Source organism: Heterocephalus glaber, unplaced genomic scaffold, assembly GCF_053883595.1.
Source record: "Heterocephalus glaber isolate CG9 unplaced genomic scaffold, H.glaber_assembly_v1.0 deba00001608, whole genome shotgun sequence".
NCBI classification, from domain to species: Eukaryota; Metazoa; Chordata; class Mammalia; order Rodentia; family Bathyergidae; genus Heterocephalus; species Heterocephalus glaber.
In genome coordinates this window covers 25,483,192-25,497,519 of record NW_028258379.1, presented here as the reverse complement: position 1 = coordinate 25,497,519, position 14,328 = coordinate 25,483,192, and the positions used below count along the sequence as shown (strand labels likewise).

At 37.4% G+C, this 14,328-nt stretch overlaps 1 pseudogene; it reads left to right on the top strand.

Moving 5' to 3' along the window:
- Window positions 1-3,338: 3,338 nt before the first annotated feature.
- Window positions 3,339-13,022, top strand: LOC147822793 (uncharacterized; annotated as a pseudogene).
- The last annotated feature ends 1,306 nt before the right edge of the window (window positions 13,023-14,328 follow it).

Here is a 14,328-nt window from a genome sequence, read left to right as displayed (position 1 = left end):
CGTGCCATTTTATACTTGTGTAGACACTTGAGAAACCAAGATTACTTGGATAAACAGTTATAAAATGTTAAATATTCTGAAAATGTACACTCGTTTTATTAGACAGATAAATCTATTTAACTCTGACAGATGAATAACTTATGAGAAAGACATTCTAAGAAATGTTCCAGTTCTCTCTCTACTCCCCCCACACATACACACAACACAGAGTGCATACACACAAATACACTCACAGTTGCACTGTGAACATTAGGTAATGTGCAGAATTTATGTTTCAGCTCCATCCCATTTTCCTTGCCAGGAAGTACAGATTAAAGTGAAACACACAGCTGTAATTGATGTGGCTTTGAGCTCTGACTCTCATTGCATAGCTTCCTATCCCCTTCCCCTAATTACACTAGTGAATGTACTATGTACCCACTTGCTCACTAGGTATAAATGACTGGGAGAAACACTCCTACAAATTTTGTTCATTGACAGTGAGAGTAGTTGAAATGGAGGTACTGCTTCAGGAAAACTATCTGTGAATCTTGATTTCATACTATTTGGAATCTGTCCTGTACATTTGGTAAAACGTGTAACCCATGTGTGTGAGTCTCACTTCCCAAGCAAAAACATGTGGACAATATTAATTTGGGCCTTTATTTCTGCACTGGTTGGAGGATTCGAGACCATCCAACAGTATTCATTAAATATTTTCTGAATGTCTACAGGCACTATCCTGGATACTAGGAAGGAAGCAGTGTACAGGACTTTCTCATTCTCTGTCCTTTCTGAGTTGATAGTCCAGTGTTAATATATGAGAAGTGTAAATGCAAACTGGTAAGCTTGAAATAAATACTATTAGCTTCTATCACCCTCAACATTATTTTTATCTTTATTTAAGGATAACATCTAATATTCTCTGTAAAAAGACTTCACTTTTATAAAATGTTAGATAACTAGTGCTTAAAGTAGTGCTTTTTAGTATGCAGAATACAGGTTTAAAGGATAAGACTGTAGAAATAGAACTATGAATAAAAACATAAAGCCAAGGCATAAGTAGTAAAACAATTGAATTGCAATTGCAATTGTATTTCTGCTTCTGATAAATAAGTTATCTCGGAATGGGCCTTTCATGAATTATTTATTGAAGATTTTTCCCACTTGATAGAAGGTTGTTGGATTAGGAAGCTACTCTTATAAAAATTGACTCTAGAATAATTTTTGGAAAACAATAATATACAAAAGAAAAACAGCAATAAAAATAAATACAATTCGAAGTACCATCTTACATCACAGATTCATATGGGTTTAACAATTGAATATTTACTAATTAAATATTAAACTATCCTGGGAACCTCAGCAGTAGGTTCCAGGCTCCTGCCCAGTGTACGACACAGGGCTGAAGAAAGAGGCAAAAACAGAATCAAAGAAAAAAGTGGAGAGCCAGGACAGCCAGTGCTGAGCAACCAGCAAAGGTCCTGGTCAGTCCAAGCCATTGATTTTTATTGGTAATAAAATTGGATTAATTGTATTAAGGGGGAACTATGTGCTAAAGGGGAACTACATGGGAGGACTTGCAGTTACTATGGATACTAATGCAAGTAAGGGTTGTAAAGGAAAAGAGAAAGCATTCTTAAATTGGGAACAGAACAGACAAAATATAGGGTTAGAATTAGAACATCCACCTTCTAGTTTAGAAGGTTTTAGTCATGGAAATGGAATTTGGATGTGAGTTACTCTGACCTCAGCTACTATGTTATCTCATACTGACCCTCACAGCTTCACAGGCCATTTCTCTGGTCTCTGCTGTGGCCATTAGTGGGAAAGTCATCCTAACCTGTGTGCTACCACAGTGCTTATGAGGTGCTTCTATGAGTCACATAAGTTTCAGTCAGAATGAACCAATTGTGGGGTTAACTCTTTATAGCTTGCACTGCTCACAGCTTGCTTTGGGCATAATCAATAAACTGGCCTCTCACAAAGCTAAAAATACGATTTTTTCAAATCTCAAGTCTACTCAAGAACTAATAAGCATAAAAACAGATGAAATTTTAAAAGATAAGAATTACAGATTTTATTTCTAAGAATCAGATTTGATTCTATTAAGGTAAGGATTATAAAATAAGGAAAAATATTTGTGTCATAAATAGATAAGAGTTAGTATCTTAAAATAGACATCAAAGAAATAGCATTAAGTTAAGCAACAATGGTGATAACAGAAATATAACATATAATTCAGAAAAAGAAAAAATGAAAATATAGAATAAACCCATGGAAAATATTCAATAGTTTAATATTCTAATAGGTGCAAATTCAGACATGAAATTCAACAAATACGCTTGCTAAATATGGATTTAAGAAATAATGACACCTACAAGAACATTGTTTGAAATGTAATGTACCAAATATTTAAGGGCTGGGGATTTAGTTCAGTCGTTTCGCTGCCTGCTACACAAGCGCAAGGACCCAAGTTCAATCCTCGGTTTAAAAAAAAAAAAAAAAAAGAGTAGAGGTAATGTACCAAAAATTTAAACAGTTTTTTATTTTTGATAAAGAATTTTATATGGGTGAGCTCTTGTAAAGTTTTCTGAAATTGAACATGAAATATTTAAACAAAATATTTAAAAGATCGATGAAAATATTAACTAAGGAGTTGCCTTCTAAAACAGAAGAGGTATCCATGTGAGATGTGAGTACGTTCAAGGAAAAAACCAAGCAGCAGGCCTTCTATTCCAGATTCTGTTCTCAAGCACATAGATTTTGTGTAAGTGGATATCACAATGAGTCTGAGTGTCCTCTCACAAATTATGACACCACATGCTGACTTCAAATGTTTGGTAGCTGCTCGTTAGCTTGTACATTTGCCGAATTATATATTTTCCTTCAGGTACATGGAGCAAAGGTTATTTGTGATAGTTTTTTCAAACCAAAGGTTTAAGCAAGGCACAAATTAATTTCCATGTGCTTGCCTCTAGCGGCCTACCTATACACATATGTATGTGCTTGGAGTAAATGGTATCCCCGTAAAAATATGATGGTAACCCTGATGGTACTGAGAAGCCCCAATACCAATCATTTATGTCTGCTATGTCTTTTCATGTGGGGAGGAACATGGCTGGGCCTTTGTGCTAGTCTAGAACTATCTTGTGATAATGCAAATTATGTTCAAGGCATTTTCACAAGTCTCAATAGGTAGAGAAAAATATTCATAGCAATAATTATATACACTTTGTGATATTTTTGAATCATAGGTGGATAATAATAAAACATGCAGTATGAGAGCAACACTTTACAGCTATATGTCACTTAATGACAGTGCTGTGATCTAAGGAGTTTGTTGTTGTGTGAATGTCATGGCGTCCACTTACACCAACCTAGAGCATCTAAGTCAGTCACTTGATGTGGTAAAGTATAGTAAATATAGAAACTAGTCACAGCATCATTCGTTATCATCCTCAAGGAATTTGTGTGACATGTACTTGTATGTGGTATATTTTGTAAGACAGGTGATGAAGTAGGTTTGCTTATACCAGGGAAACCAATACAAGTCCAGTGTAACTAGGTTATAAGAATTTTTCAAATTCATTATAGTCTTATGAGACTATAGTATATGCTGTTCATCATTAGCTGAAAAATCATCATGCAGCACATGACTACATTATCAAATTTCTTTCTTATTCTCTCTCTCTCCCTAATTCTTTCTAACAACTTACTTACAGTCTTCTCTGGTTCTCAAAATTTAGTTTAATTTTAGAATAAGCTCCATTTATATAATTAACTTGTATACGTTATCATATATTTTACAAATTATAAAATGTAATGACAGTTGTAATACTATGAATGGTAATATAAATACATTAAAAGTTCCTATACTTTTATAGCATCTTTATGATGGACATTAATAGAGGATAGATATTTGTCCTATTCCACATAGCAGTGACTACTTGGGCCAAGTGATCAGTTCAAGGGTATGTATGAAGTCCCGTGCTGTAGCTGTTCATTCTATGATACCTAAATAAACCTCATTTTAGTCACATTAGTCATATACATAAATAATTTTTTGTTGACGTATTATTGTTCAGAGAAAAAAGCTTTTGTATGATTATTACCTGGAACTGATTTATGGCTTCTCAGTCTAAGTCAGCATTAAACTTTATATCCAGATGTTTCGCCACTGCCTAATAGGCTCATAGGTGGTGCTTCTGGTGGGTGACTGGATTATGGGAAGACTGGATTTGGTGGGTAACTGGATATGATAAGCAATAGTGGATAAATCCATTGATGAGTTTATAGCTGACTTGTCGGAAGGTAGGATCTGGGCAAAAACGTGGGTCACTGAGGGTGTGACCTGGAAGCGTTTACCTCTTTCTCTCTCCTCTGTTCATTTCCTCTCTGCATCCCGGCCGCCATCCCATGAGTAGCTCTTCTCAGCTCTCCTCCACCATGCAATTCTGCGATGTCACCGTGCCTCGGAGCTAGCTAAAGATGGACTAAAATACGAGCCAAAACAAACCTCTCCTTCCTCTGAATGCTGGATATTCAGAATTATGTCTCAGCAAGGAGAACAGTGACTAAGACAATAGGTGACTCTTCAAGCTGTCTTTGTAAAAACAAAACACAGAGAATCATTCAAGGATTAGTGCTGTAACTAGCCCTTCTCTCCATTAAACCAAGCATATCTATAAATAAACTACGTTTTAAAAAAATAATGAAGTGAGAAATCTTTTGACATATCATTCCCCCTAGTCTGCCAACACATAGAAATGCCTGCTTTCCAAAGAGCCCAAGTAGCAGTTAACCCAGAGAAGCTCTGGTTCTCAAGCTGAGATTTTGACCTCACTGGCATTGCTCAACATTCTCCAGGTGATGACAATGTGTTGAGTCCGTCCGCGACTCAGATTGTTTACTTATAGCCCTTCCACCAAAAGCCTAACACTCCCAGACAGAGTTCCATGAACTGGTTTGAACCTCTGTTGTAAAAAAGTAAATAAATAAAGTATACTGTTCACACTGTCCTGAAAACAGTTAACACATTGCTAGTAGTTTCCAACCCAGAATATTGTTAAACACATTTCATACTAATGTAGCCTAACTTAGTAGGAATTTTCTCTTAGTAAAGAAATATGGGGATCCTAAAAGCTTTAAGCAAATAATACAGAAAGGTCTTAAAACATTCACAAGTCATGAATTGAACTTTCTCTCCTTGTAGTTTAATAACCAAATAATGCATTTTATAACTAATTATAGAGACTTTTTAATATGTTCACTTCTAGTGGGTCACATTTTTTTCAACTGTTACATTAAGAAATTCATGTAATTAAAGGTATCACAATTTTATTTACATTTGGTTGAAAGGTTTTAAGCAAAGTTAAAAGGTGGACTCTGATTACTTTTTCACTCTACAGTGAGCTGTTAATCAGCAGAAGTTAATAAGATTCAATTAAGGATCAGATGCTTATGAGAAATTTAATAGTGTGTTCTTGTAAAAAAATAAAACTCTCTCTGTAGCAGTAATATTGAGATAAATAGTCATCATGCCTTGAGCACCATGGAATAAACTCACTGGATACCAAAGTCAAGGAGAAATACAGTTGGCCTGACTATATTTCTCAATTAAGGGCATCATGGTGAGTTTAATGGCTTTCTCCTAAGCCATCCATCATTAGACCCAATAGGAAGCAGGATGATCCATGAGATGGACCATTGGCCTGTTCTGGTGTGTAAATTTCTGTTTGGAGTTCACAAAACTCCAGATTTTAAAATCCAACAGGATTTTATTGGGTTCTAGAGAATAAATCATCTCTTAGACCAAAGGAAATAGATTTATATTACTGAAAAGGAATGCATGCTCTGAAGCAAAGGAGAAAAGTATCTGGCTGGAGGAGTGAGTCTTTGCTTTATCAGTGATTTTTAAATGCTCTATATTATTTTTCCCCCAGACAGTTTGTTTCATAGCATATGTTTTGAGGGGTGAATATAGAAGATTGAGTGAGTACTGGCACAACTTCTGAAGCCTCAGAGGGAATAAATCCTTTGCAATATGGCTGTTAAATGAGCCACATCTCTGATTTATTGTCTACTAAACATTGTAGAATGTGGAGTATTTGTTCAGGAAACGAGGCAATGAGGGAAAACGGAAATGTTGACGTGAAGATGTTCATATTAAACTCTAGTACTTTCCATCAAGCAGCTGTGCATTTTCTGGTGATTAAAACTGAAAATTAGGAGCACCAGCTTGCAACCCCAATCACTACAGATGCATTAACTCAACTACTTCACTGACATAGCCTCAAATGTTGCTAGTAGGAGAAAGAGCACAATAGTAAGAGTGAGATGCACAAGAGAAAGTGGGTATTTAAGAAGGCAGGCAATGTTCAAATGGTTTGTTATTCTATGGAATCAAGAATGAAATTACAGTGTTCAAATAATCTTAGCAATTGTCTTCCTCAAACTCCTCATTTGATACTCCTCATGAATCTATCTTCCTTTTCTACTCAGTGGCATTTAGCAAGTACATCACCCTCTGAATGACCATATCTTTAAGGTTAGAACTGTGAGAGAAGATGAGAAATAGCCTAACCATGGATCAGAAAATTCCTTGGGGTTCAATTGAGATATTTCAGGCATTCTGAAAGGTTTCAGTGGGAATTCTGCCTGAGGACTTATGGTTCACGTTCACTCATTCTGTAAATATTTTGGCCTGCAGAAAGAAATTTGCTTCAAAGTCACAATGAGTGATTCTATATAATAATAAGAAATAAACCAATTTCAAACCTTCCTTTTTATTCTTCGTATTTCAGGAAAATTCAGACTTCTCCTTGATATAGTCCTTAGCTCAGTAAAGGTCATTTCTTTACCCTCTTCTATTCCTTTGGAAATAGCTTACACCTATTATATCACTTATATTCTGCTTTCCACTACAACTAGGATGCATCTGTTTTTCAAAACCAAATTATATTATGGTAAGGCTTTTACCCCACTCAGTTTCCCCTACAGTTTAGCATCATATTTTGTAAGTGTAGGAGCCCAATAAATGTGTAGTGAATTGAATTAATCAGAGACAAATAATTTTCCCTAGCAATGTGTAAGGATTTTCAATGGAGAAGTAATCTGGAAAAAAACTAAATAAACCATTACAAAAGGCCTTAACCTTGACTGTGCCTACCTCCTGCTTGATGAGTAATTATACATGTTGTCTTAACCAGGCCACAAGTACACAGTACTTGGTTAAATATTACTCAGAAAAAGATGATTGTGGATAAGACCAACTCTTGAATCCATAGGCTGAATGCATTAGATTACACTTTCAAGTGTGAGTTGACCTTATCCAGTCCCTTGAAGGCTTGGGTAGAGAAAGAAAACATTAGTTTTCACTCTCTTTAAGCTGAGACATTGTCTTCTCCTTTGATCTTGGGTTACAACTTCATTGATGAGCTCTCTTGATTCTCAGATATTCAGACTCAAACTGGAAATATTCCATTGGCTCTCCTGAGTTGCCAGTTTGCTGAAAGCAGATTTGGGGGCTGTTAGTCTTAATAATTGCATGAGCTGATTATTGTACTAAATCTCATCACACAGTAATACATGCACATATATATATATATATATATATATATATATATATATATATATTCTCCTGCTGGTTCTGCTACTCTAAAGAACCCCAAACTAATACATCCTCACAACTATTTCATCAATCCAAGAATGAAAGAAAAATCATTAATAAAAGACACATGTTATACAGGGCCATGTTCTGTTATCTTGGCACATTAAATTGCTGAAAATTAAAATAAACACTCAATTATGATCTTTGAGTCACAGATTAATTTTATGTTGGTCCATCCAACTGATATGATTAATGTGAATAACTTGCATGATCCTTGGTGACATCTATTTTGTCCCGAGATTCGGTCCAAATAAAAACCCAACACTCTGTTGGAGCCCACCCTCCTCCTGGATTTCTACTACCTGTAGCTAACATACACCTCACTCAAGGGACACCTATCACCTCAAACAGTAATGCAATGCAACTTAAAGCTGGGGGTCTGAAATATTTTACCTGGATAAAATCTATTATATAAAGCCTTCAGACTACATGCTCCTCTCTCTTTAGAGTTTAACTTCATAAATAATTACCTAAAATGAGATAAAAAAAATTTATAACAAAAAAGGAAAACTTTTTCCCCAGCTTCTAATATCACCTCCTGGAGTTAACAAGGCCAAACAAGAATTTATGTGATTAACAGGGTTAGAAAATAAAAGTGACATTTGGGTTTCACTGTGCAAATGGTGACAAAGCAAACCCTGTTATAAATAAATATGTACATCAATGGTGAATCATAAAACATATATATGATTATTCTGCAGATCATACTGAGAAAGATTTTGGTGAAGAGGATTGAACTACACCACCAGCCTTTTTACTATTATTATTTTTTTTTTTTTGAGATGGTGTTCTGCTCAATTGATAAACTGCTCAGCTGGGCCTTGAATTTGCTGTCCTCCTGCCTCAGCCTCCCAGAGTGCTGGTGTTAGAGCTGTGCCATATCCAGCTGGAAAATAATTTTAATTACCAGGAATAATGACTCCAGTTTTACCTTAAATTTTACTTTGATTCATTACTTTTGTAAAAAACAAAATGGCATCTTCTATAAGAAACTAAGTTTAAAAACACAGTTATACTTCCCAAATGCCTCAGGGGGTACATCTACTCCTGTCTTCCCACTATAAAAATAGAACAGGAAGTTGATGACTATTAAGCTGAGGGCATCCCTGTGAGTGACAATGAAGCTCCTGAGAAGCAGAGAAGACAGTAGCTCTCTCAGGAGGTTCATCAGTATTTGAAAAGGAGTTGTTTTGTTTGCCTCAGGGCTCATCATGTGAATGTGTGGGCCCAGCAGCTACGAGTACACCTAGGAAAGTATAGGCCAGGCCTGTGTGAGATGTAGAAATAGAGACCAAGGTGAGGAGATTTCAGGTTCATGAGTATTTACTACATCAAATACGCTCTATAGTCAAACCCCTTAACCATATAAGTTATATCTCTCCATGTAGGACTTTTTGCTAAACACTAAAAGAACTGTATTCAAATCTTAATAATCTTTGACCAAAAACACAATGATTGCATAAGGATCAATTGAATGAATAAAGGCCTTAGTTTTATGAAAGGATTAGAATCACTTTAATCATGAATTAGTCCTCAGATCTTTGCTGGTGTGGCTGTGGTTTGCTCTACAGAGCACCGCAATGAAGCACTATTCCGTTAGTCAAGGTTTCTGATCGATAAAGAATAAAAAACTAAAGTAATTCATATCTCATCACAAGGAGATCATCCAGGCCCGCATTGTTTGTTTCTCTATCAGTGAAGATTTGTTGGGCTTGTTGGAAGGCTCTTTAGTTAATTTCCTAAACTCTACTTTCTAATACTGTAAGTTAGTTTTTCATTCCTTGACCCATTTACAGCAAAGAAAGCATAATCATGTTATGTGTCCATTCAGAGTCAGTTTACTTAATAAAATAATCACGAGTAATAAGCTACATTTGTAAATTGCTTTTTACATTCCAATTTTCTTTATGGTACTTTTTATTTTAATAAATATTTACCAGTCCTGTAAAGAAGCTTAGACTTAATCAACAAATTCAATGGGTAATACATACTGATGCACGTTTCATTACAATTTCTACTAGCAAAGTATCGATAGTGAGCATGAGAAAAAAAGATGTTCAAATCTAAAACAAAAAAGCTCTCTTTTGATCATCACACTCTTTTATTCCTTGGAGTCATTTCCAGTCATTGTCGAATGGAATGATTAAGAAAAATTGATTATTTAAATTGGACGTTAGAGGTTGCACTAAGGCTAAGATGAATATTGGATTAGTTGGTAACAGAAGCTCTCACTAAGGGTATACGAGTTTTCTTTCAGAATGGGTTAAGTGTCATGATAAATGTTCTAAGAACCTATCGTCCACTGTGCTATCAAAAGGTAAGAACAACTTGACACAGGAAGATGATAATTCACCTTTGCCACAAACGAATGCAGTTTGAGACCTTTTCCAAGGCCAGGGTACATCCAATGCTGCCTGGAGATGGTATCAGCAGACAAATTGTCCCTTTCCTCCTCAGATTGTTGTCCGGGAGAGAAACATGTGCAAGGGACAAAAAGCATAGCATCAGATATGGGACAGTCCTTTGAGGATCCTGAGGATCAACTGGGCCCATCTGTACTCAGCTTCTGACTTACACTTCTTCCTCAAAAATGAAAAAAGTCTTTGTTTCCCAGAAATTTTCAGAAGCATTTGAGGACATCTGGGAAATAGTGGATGATACAGAGAGGTGGACTTGCTGAAGAATAACACCGATAACTTCCAGAAGAAAAATAAAGAAGGAGCTAACCTGCATTGTATAGTATATGTCATTTATCTCATCTTTGGATTTGCAGATAATATTTTCAAGTTTCAAGAAATAATGTTATCAACATATTTACATGCAATCTGAGTAACACTCAATAATTTTCCTTTTTCCTGACTCTGGAAAACATAGGAAATCAACATCAGGAAAGCATTTGAGAGCCAGAGGATGGGAAATAAATCCAATGAAAATTCAAGGTCCTTCTACCTCAGTGAACTTTCTAGGAGTCCAGTGGTGTGTAGCATGTAGAAATATCCCTTCTGAGGTAAAAGATAAGTTGTTGCATCTGGCTCCCCCTACAACCAAAACAGTGGCACAACAACTAATGGGTCTATTAGGATTTGGGAGGCAAAACATTCTTCACTTGGGTGTTTTACTCTAGCCCATTTACCAAGTTACTCAGAAAGCTGCTAGTTTGTGGGGCCCAGAACAAGGAAAAGTTTTGCAATAGGTCCAGGCTGCTGTTCAGGGTTCTCTGCCACTGGGGCCGTATGATCCAGAAGATGCAATGGTACTTGAAGTGTCAGTGGCAGGTAAAGAGGCTGTTTGGAGTCTCTGGCAGGCCCCCATAGGTGAATCGCAACAGACACCTTTAGGATTTTAGAGCAAGGCTCTGCCATCTTCAGCAGACAACTACTACCCTTTGAAAAACAGCTCTTGGCCTGCTACTGGGCCTTACTGGAAACTGAACCCTTGAGCATGTGACTCCAGGTCACTATGAGACCTGAGTTGCCTATCATGAGCTGGGTATTATCTGATCCACTTAGTTGTAAGGTTGGACATGCACAGCAACAATCTATCATTAAATTGAAATGGTATACTCATGATTGAGCCAGAGCAGGTCCAGAAGCTACAAGTAAATTTCACAAGGAAGTTGCCCAGATGCCTATGGCTCCTATGCTATATCACCTTCTGTTTCTCAGCATTCACCAGTGACCTCATGTGGTGTACCATATGATCAGCTGTCCAAGGAAGAGAAGGCTAGGGCTTGGTTTATGAATGGCTCTGCACATATGCAGGCACTACCTGCAAGCGGACAGCTGCAGCAGTACAGCCCCTTTCTGGGATATCCTTGAAGGACAGTGGTGAAGGAAAATCCTCACAGTGGTCAGAACTTCGGGCAGTGCACCTGGTAGTACATTTTGCCTGGAAGAAGAAATGGTCAAATGTGCAACTGTATCCTGATTCATTAGGCTGTAGCCAATGGTGTAGCCAGATGATCAGGGATTTAGAAGGAATATAACTGGAAAATTGATGACAAAGATATTTGGGGAAGAGATATGTGAATAGACTTCTTGATATGGGCAAAGGATGTAAAAATATTTGTTTCTCATGTAAATGCTCACCAAAAGTTGGCCTCAGCAGAGGAGGACTTTAAAAATCAAGTGACTAAGATGACCCGTTCTGTGGATAGTGGCCAACCTCCATTTTCAGCCACCCCTGTCATTGTCCAATGGACTCATGAACAGAGTGACCATGGTGGCAAGGATGGAGGTTATACATGGGCTCAGCAACATGGATTCCCACTCACCAAGGCTGATCTGGCTACAGTTGCTGCTGAATGCCCAATATGCCAGCAGGAAAGATAGACACCTATTCCTTTATATGGCACCATTCCCTGGAGTGATCAACGTGTGACCTGGTGGCAAGTTGATTATATCAGACCACTTCTATCATGGAAGGAATGGTGCTTTATCCTCACTGGCATGGACACTTATTTTGGATATGGATTTGCCTTCCTTGCATGTAATACTTCTGCCAAAATTACCATCCATGGACTCTCAGAATGCCTTAACCACCATCATGAAATTCCACATAGCATTGGCTCTGAACAAGGAACACATTTTACAGCCAAAGAAGTGAGGGAATGGGCTCATGCTCCTGGAATTAATTGGTCTTACCATGTTCTTCATTATCCAGAAGTGGCTGGTTTGATAAAAAGGTGCAATGGTATTTGAAGACACAGTTACAGTGCCAGATAGGTGTAAATAGCTTGCATGGACGGAGCAAGGTTCTTCAAAAGAGTGTTTATGCTTTGAATCAGCATCCACTATATGGTACTGTGTCTCCCACAGCCAGGACTCACAGGTCCAGGAATCAAGGCATGGAAGTGGAAATGGTACCACTCACGATAACCTTCAGTGATTCACTAACAAAATTTTTGCTTCCTGTTCCCACAACTTTATGTTCCACTGGCTTAGAAGTCTTAGTTCCAGAAGGGGAAAGGCTTATACCAGGAAGCACAAGAATGATACCTTTGAACTGGAAGCTAAGACTTCCCCCTGATTATTCTGATCACCTCATTCCTCAAGAGGAAAATTGGACTATTACTCTACAATGGAGGGAAAGAAGGATATATTTGGAGTACAGGAGATCCCTTAGGGCACCTCCTAGTATTACCTTGCCCTGTTTTTAAGTAAATGGAAATCTACAACAACCTAATCTAGGAAGAATGACAAATGGTCCAGCCCCTTCAGGAATGAAGGTATGGGACACTCCACCAGGGAAAGAACAAAGACCTGCTGAGGTGCTCATTGAAGGCCAAGGAAATACAAAATGGGTTGTAGAAAAAGATAGTTCTAAATACCACCTAAAACCCAATCAGCTGCAGAAAACAAGACTGCAATAGTTCTCTCCTAATACTGGTTCTTAAGTATTGTTAAACCTGTGCAATTATGTTCAAGTTATGAAATGTTAAGAATAAGCATCATCCAAAGAAAACTTGCTTTCTATTCTGGAGAGGAAATTAGTGTGTTTCCGTTTGTACATGGGATAGTTATAACATGTTAGGCATAATTATGAGCTTGTCTTTGTATCTGGAGACTGATTAAAAGTGTCCAGTTGCCAAGTTGACAAGGGGTGGGCTGTGATGATTGAGTGATTGTGTCAACTTGAGAAGTTTGGTTAGGAGAAGCTTAGCTAAACTGGCTCAGCAATTCCACTCCCCAGGGTGTGGGGTGGCGTGAGTGTCATAAAGGGAAAATGAGAATGGACTCGGCTGCTTCTGTTCCTTTGGAGGAGCTCCTGTCTTCACCTTGGGCGTCATCTTCTGCCTTGCAGCACAGACTCTTCTTCTTCCGGTGTGGATCCTTCAGCCTTCCTTCCGGCTTAGACTCTTCAGCTTTCCATCGCAGATCTATCGTCCTCCTTATATGGACTCGCACAGGACACTGCGGTGAGCTCCAGACATTTGAATCCTTCGGCCTCTAATGTGCAGACAGACCCTCTGCACTCCTCCTCATCCGACTATGCGGATGGCCATTGTAAGCCAATCTTGTAAATTGTTATATATTTATATATCGTGTGCCATATCTGTTTCTCTAGTAAATACTGATGGATACATTACTCAATGACTTACAAATAGTTTTTTAAAGGCTGTCTTTTCAAAAGACAGATATAAAACTACCAAAAAGGAATGCTCAATGTTCTGAAAATAGCACTTATTTGACTAACTGCAGCTTAATACTTCCTAGGCATCACTAATATTAGAAAGTTTTGATGACCACACCATTTTTTCCCTTGGAGAGAAAGAAACAGAAGAACCCAGGGTCCACTAAAGAATCCACCTGCTCATGTAACAGCATTGGGCACCCTTTTCTTTCTTCACATAAATTCAAGATTCTTAATGCTAAGGACATGTCTTGGGGATGTGGGAATAATTTGCAATGTTATTAATGTTCTTTAAAACAAAGCTCAAGGAAATTTGAGCAGTATAAATATGTATGCATATATAATAAAGGAATTAAAAGATGACTACATGGGCTATGATTTACAAAAGTATAAAAGGAGTATGAAGAAGATCCAGTAATTCATAAATAATTAAGGCAATATAAGAACTCTGGCTTGAGTACAAAGCATTTAAAAGCTCCTACTTTCTCTTACAGATTGAATAACTCCTCTTCTCAGAAATAAGTACGCAGTTCTGTTACTTTTTC